The sequence below is a fragment of the Amblyomma mixtum genome, chromosome 1 (genome assembly GCF_055824585.1).
Source record: "Amblyomma mixtum isolate Tamu chromosome 1, ASM5582458v1, whole genome shotgun sequence".
Lineage (NCBI taxonomy): Eukaryota > Metazoa > Arthropoda > Arachnida > Ixodida > Ixodidae > Amblyomma > Amblyomma mixtum.
This window is the reverse complement of record NC_143012.1, coordinates 299,942,328-299,949,505: the sequence shown is the minus strand read 5'-3', so window position 1 is coordinate 299,949,505 and position 7,178 is coordinate 299,942,328.

The following is a 7,178-nucleotide window of genomic DNA, read 5'->3' as shown; positions in this document are numbered from 1 at the left end:
CACATTGCTAATGCCCGATCATAACGGTCAATATTGTGCCCTTGTCTAGCACACTTTTAACACCCCTGTCGACTCCAAAACCGGTTCTTATCGCTGAGCGGCTTGTCATGGGGCTTCAGTGGCTGTGGCATTATGCTGTGGAGCACGAATGAGTGAACGAAATTAATTTAATCAAGACATCTCTAGTTCATAGTTTCAGACAAGACAACGGTGTCCAGAACTTAGACTGGCCAAAACACCCATTGTTTCAAATTATAGAGCATTTTTAACAATATCGAGTGGTTGAAATCAGGCCCGAATCCTTCATTATGGCGTCCCTCGGATCACAGTGAACAAGGCAAATAAATAAATTGATGTCTTATACGGTTACAATTATATGCCTACTAGGAGCTCAATAGCCACTACAAAAGATTCAGGGGGCACTTTGGCTCTATAAAGTGCTGCAAGGCGAAAGCGTTTCCTGGCGCACTGTTTCTTTCTATTGATTTTTATTTTTCATATTTTCTTTCATATTTTGTATTTTTGCTCCTGTTCTTAATTTTATTGTTTTTATTTTTATTTTCATATTATTTTTATCTTGTTTTTATTTTTGTTTATTTTCTTATTTTTATATTACCTTTTCTTGACTTTATTTCTTTTATTTTATTTATGAAACCCATGCATTCACTAGATGCGCCTTTATTCATGCTCGAACCTCGAGCCTTCGTGGCGGAGTGGTAGCGTCTCCGCTTCAAATGCCAAAGGCCCTGGTTCGATTCTCACCCTCGGCGCAGTTTCTTTTTAAGCAGTGACGCCGAAAGGCGGACAAATCTGCCGACGCGTATGTCGACACGGCTACCGGCGCGTCTACTAACGACAGTATGAGGCATTACAGGCTTTCGCCTTAATAGCTACAAAAGTACCTGCCCGCCGCGGTATGGTCAAGGCGCTCGTCTACTGAGCCATAGTACCCGGGTTCGAACCAGACTGTGGCGGCCGCGTTTCGATGGAGGCGAAATGTAAAAAACTAGGAAATGGCTTAGCTCTGGTTAAGCTTGGATATACAAGCGAAAAGCATAAGTTACACTTGGTTTGACGTCGTGGCTGTCGCAGTTCGCACACAATGCACTGGGAGCACCACGATAGCGGTGAAGGCGTTCGGCCGTCCACACACTGCCTGTACGGAGGCGGTGGAGGAGACGGAAATCGGCGCGGTCGAACTCCCAGCTTTTCTGCGTCGTCTAGCAGCAGCCTCACTCTCTGCTCCTTCCATGGTGAATGCGCACGCCTACTGTTGTTGTTGTTGCGACTGAGAGAAAGATGAAAGATAAATTGCACGGGCCTGCCTACTGGCTCGAGCAGAGCCACCACCATTGCCACGTGCAGATAGAGGAGAGTTAAAAGATCAGAGGAAAGAGAAAAAGAAGAGAAAATACGCGCGTCGCAGCAACAACCGCGTCCGCCGAAGTGGACGCTGGCTGAAAAACCAGATAAGCGGCCGAAGCCGCGCTCGCTCCACCTCCCGCACGCCTGTTCTCTGGCAAGCGCATTATACTGCCGTCCTCGCACATGCGTAGTAACCGTAGGAAGCACGCGGCTTCAGGAATGAACAAAGGCGCGTCTAGTGAATACGGTGCTGCCTTACTGTGGTGTCCATTCCTTTCGGGTGTACACCAAGAGATGAGAGGCAGGCATTTCGTTTCCTTAAAACCAATTTTCATTTCATTTCATTTTCCTTAAGGCCCTCACGGCGCGGTTCGGGTATAAAACGATATATGAGAGAGAGAGAAAGAGAGAGAGAGAGAAATACAAGCGTCGTTTCCTTTCCTTAAAACCAATTTTCTTTTCATTTTCCTTCCATTACGGCGTGGTTCGGGTGTCCACGAGATGTGAGAGAGCATCGTTTCTTTAAAACTATTTTCATTCCATTTTAAATAAATTGGTAAATTGGTTTTTGAGGAAAGGAAATGGCACAGTATCTGTCTCATATATATCGGCGGGCACCTGAATCGCGCCGTAAGGGAAGGGAGGAAGGTAGAAGTGAAAGAAGAAAGAGAGAAAAAGGTGCCATAGTGGAGGTTTCCGGAATAATCTCGACCACGTGGGGATATTTAACGTGTACTGACATTACAAGTGTAGCTGTTCTCGCTTCGGCGAGCGCGGCTTCGGCCGTTTATCTGTTTTTTGAGCAGCGTCCGCACCGGCGGACGCAGTTGTTGCTGCGACGCGCGTCTTTCCTTTCCTCTCTCTCCTTTCTCTGATCTTTTAACTCTCCTCTATCTGCACGTGGCAGCGGTGGTGGCTTGGCTCGAGCCAGTAGCAGGCCCGTGCAATTTCCTTTTCATCCTTCTCTCAGTCACAACAACAACAACAGAGCACACGGGCGCCTCTTGCGTTTCATATAGGCATGTCAAATACATTGCACATATTTTATGCCTACTATATCTCCCCGCCTTACCATCTACTGTCTCCTCCCCCCCCCCCCCCCTATCTGGGCCCGTCAGATTCTAAATTGATTCTTTGTGTGCGTTTTTAAAAATCTGTTGTTTTCTCTCTCTTAAAATTGTGCTGTGTGACATATCAGTAACTGTTTAAAATTTAAAATTGTTGACTAAAACTTGGCGCGCACGAATGATAAAGGTAGGCAAGCGTTTGCATTAAAAATTTTTTTTTTTCACACGACTTATATTCTGCACTCTTTGTTAGCTGTAAGCTTTCTTTCCATGCTTCAACGTGTTCTACTCTTGCGCGAGGACGCTGCAAAAGAAGCCACCTCACGCATTCCGTGCAACGTTCGCAACGCTGTTCACCGGAATTGCTTCAGCGCGCACCTGTAACGTCTTGGCCACGCCCACACATGAATGAGCCCTCAGCTGGCGACGCGACAAGGAAGCTGCAATGATCGGGCGCCATCCGCGAACGTCTGAGCGGCAAAGTGCCCCCATGAATATCGCATGCGGAGGAAATCGATGCGGAGGCGCCGAGGCTTCATCCATCTTTTGCTAACTGACGCCCCTCTCTACCTGCGTTGCGTCGATTGTCAGGCATCCGACTTGCTCAGGTGCCATGGTGGCCTGCAATCATTTTTAAAGGGGATTACAACTGCTATTGTTATTGTCTGAGATGACAGTATAAAACAGACACAGGAATTGGAAAGACGAAGATGCTGGCAACTAACACTAGAAGAGGCACAACGCTCGCCTGCTCTAGGAAAGGGAGGAGGAGAAAGGATGTAGCATGAATGACGGAGAGAAAGGTAAGATGCTGCTTGATGAAGCTCCCGACGAGACGAACGCAGGAAAACAATGCAGTTAGAACAACCTAATAGGACCAAATCATGTAGCATGAAGCGTGGCACCGGTACACAGTAGACTAATCAGACTAATCGTAGGAGACGTGTTGCGCGGAATGTTATAATCAACCGCCTAAACCACTCGCGTTAAGAAAGGTGAAATTTAAACGATGCTCTTGGTGATGCCTATATGAAAAAGGAATACGCAGAGACGAGTTTGTTTTTAATTAATTTAACTACGGCGTCCCTTGCAGCCCGTGCGTCGCTTCTGGACGTTAAGCGCCGCATACCACATACCGCATTAATTCTAATGACTGGACCGAAGCAAATGAAAAGGGAAATAACAAAAAATAGCAATATGTTGATTCGCGCTAGTGGGCAGTCCATCTGAACGTTCAGAACGCTACAAACGCACGCAGACGAAGAGGAAATTGCGAGGATGCTTAAATGACATTAAGAGTGGAATGCGGCAGCATAGAAGCATTGTTGCTGCTACTTGTTTTCGTGACTGTGTCAGTACTTTTGCCATATACGCAATGTGGTCAATGTCATCACGTCTTTAATGGCACGCACATAATCATGCACGGAGTGGATCTCCATACAGTCCCTATTCACACGCCTGTTCTGCGCCGTTTGCACCTTCCACCTAACTGTTTCCAACCTGCTTGTCTCGCCCTTTGCCCAGTTGCGAGACCAGCGCCGTGGTCACGTGACCTTGTGGCCTCATCGCCCTCACGACCAATCAGCGACTTCTGTTGCTAATGCACGACGCAAACTCGCGTGATGTGAAGTGCCAGGGTGGGCAGGCGGCAGTCGAATTGAACTGAATTGAATTAATTAAATTTTCGCCTGCCATAGTGGGCAGATTGTGATGACGTCACACGTTCACGTGACCTTGTGAAGTCTAGTGCTACCGCATTACTAAAACATTGCTGTCTTGTCTACTGTCTCATTCGCTTCTTCGTCTGCGTGTGTTTATAGCGCTGTCAATGTTCACATAACAATACATATTGCTTCTTGGTGTGGGAAGTTGAAAATATTCTAAGTTTGCATTCAGTTTCTTTTTAAATCTGCGGACTGATATAAATTTTGAGCTTACTGATTGTTTCAACTTTTTTTTTTCACCAGGAAATGCACCTGCACGGACTGATCATGCCTCTGATCTGCGTGAATAGGGGAACAAAAATTATTAACTATCATTGAGCGCCTTGCTATTTCATCCTGCGCCACGCACTGTGTCAACGCACGCGCTGCAGACATGGGACAAAAGCCACGGTCTGTGACGCGGATCTGCCTCGCCTCGCCGCAAGCACGTGCACAACAGGATGCGACCTAATGAATCCGTCCCTGGAGGGAGTTTAACCTTTCCCGTATTCCTCCGCTATCCGGCGCTCCCTTATCCCGCTGGGTAGCGAGTGTGACTCACCCCCTTCTCTGCAGTTGTGCGGAGGGCACAAGAGAAAGAACGTAATGGGCATTCCACTAACGTGAACCGGATGCGGCAAACAATGTACAGCACCGTGAACTTCACTATGTTGGGGGATATTTCTACCAAATAATTTGAAAAGCTGTTAGAATGGTTCGCCAGGTTTAGCTAGGATACGCCGCCAAAACAACAGCTCAGAGTTCACTCTTACTTAAGCGTTGTTTTGTAACCTTCGGCGATGCATCCAGTTAGCAGTACATAGTCTGTATTGGACCGCTTTGTATTTGTAGTTAAGATAGAGTGCAACATGACACGCAGATATAAGCCATAACATGAAATGTGACTGATTCAACATACCAAAAAAATTGGCTTTGCCGCGGTTTCCGACCGAAGTGTTATAGCATGTGAGGCTGTTACTATCACGAAAAATATTTTCGTTCCTAAGTAGCACTGATGTGATGTTGCAGAATAAAAGGCGAACATAGCTTTCAGCCGGTTTAACGCGTTCGGTCAACTAAAAAAAAAAAATTGCAACTACCTTTGTTTTAGCATAAAAATCAGAGAAACAAACTCTTGTAAAAATGTTTTCAGTCTGATGTGATTTTATTAGTCGTTATGAAGCTGCTTTCATACTTAACTAGCGGATAGGTGAACCAGTCATAAACATCCCCCAATCACAAACATCCATCCAATTATAAGCCCGAAATCGAAAGTTGCCGCGCCGCTATTCATGACGTTTTGTGGGCGGAAGCTTCACGAAAACGAATAAAGAAGTCTCCGAGCTTTCTTTTCTGTTGACGCGCTATACACTGTAGCGGCTTAGCGTTTCATTGTTTACTATAAAAATGAAGATCAGCTTTCATCAAGCTTAAAGATTTTGAGCTATTTTATCTTTATTTAGTGCACACTCCGACCTTCCCACATTTATTTATCAGACTGAATTGCACATGACATATAGTAAGAGATTCATACCGTGATAACAATCCAGCCTATCCGAGTGCGTTGTGCGTGTGTTTAAAGTCGCACATGTTTTCGAATACCGTGCCATGCCCTTAGTCAGGTCGCCCCGTAAAAGAAAACGGAATGCTGGGAACAGTGAAGATTTGCCAATAATAGCAGCAGCTTGAAAGCAGCGCGAAACAATAGGATGAAGAACGGCCGGCAACAATACATACTGTCCACTCGGGTGTAGTCGGTTCTCTTTCGTTTGTTCAATGTTACGCTCTTTTCTACATTGTGGAAACACAAAAGCCAGTGACCTTTAAAGCTGCTATAAATGCGTCCTGGCTTTCTTTCCAGCAAGCGTCGACCGAGGAACATAATTGAAAATCACTGGAGCGAGAAGGAAACCATTGGACCGTCATTCCGTTTTCTCTACGACTTTGTGAGCTGTATAAAAGGCAGTATTTTCGCGGCTGATTCTTAAGTTGACGGGATCCGGCTTTTGAGCTGCGTCTGTGTAGAGCTTTAGAGGGACGAGGAGCGTTTCATTGCAAGAGGATGGTGAAAAAAGAAGACATCTAGTGACCCCCAGTTTTATTTCTCAGGTCTTTCTTAAGACGGGGCGATGGCCTTTAATGCACCTCCGTTTGTTTATTTCCTTGAAACTGAGAACAACTGTATGACAACGCGGGAAACATCCAACAGGTTTAATTATGCGAAACTGAGTTTAACGGAAACCGCATTCTTTTCTGTGGGGGGCTACAAAGCCCTACTTTGGGACCGAGTTCTAACAAATGAACTAGAAGAATGCCCACAGATTCCGCGGAGCTTCTCGGAGCAACGAATTTCTATAGCGCAATGATTGAAAGCTTTCGCCTTGCGAATGTGATTGGACTTCAGATCCGGGTTTTCATGCCATGTCTTTTTGTTCAACGCCATACAACGGCGCCTGAGCGAGGTTAAAAAAATAAATAATCAACAGCGGCGAAAATGCCGAGAGGGAGCCAGAGTGAAGAGCCAGCTAAAATAAGACGGCATGTCTTCGCTCCAATGAAGCCTACTGACAAAGAAACGCAGTGTCGCGACATTTTATTTTGGGTCTGCTCGGCGTTTCGAGAATCACTACGCTCCGCGTGGTGATTGCGCGAAGTAGTACTACTTTCGCTTACACCAAAAGGCACCATGTGCACGCATGCAGCAAAAAATAAAAATAAACACAGTATGCACGTATGGTTAAATTGGCGTAAAGCCTTAAAACGTGCTCTCTGTACGGTATGCGGGCCTTTAGCTGAGTATGGAACAGTAAGCGATTGAGATATAATCTCAAGCTCTACTGGCGGACAGCAGCTTGTACACGCAACCGTTATTTCCAGTTTGAATAAATTCTCGTAAACGGCAGCTGTTGTCAAGATTCCTAGCAATAAAAAAATAATTCGTAGCTTGAAGTGCGAACGTTGCCTGGTGAAAACAGGCCAGATGAGCTCACGATCGCCTACCGACAGTAGGATAGAAACGAGAAGCACGCTTAGAGTGACATAG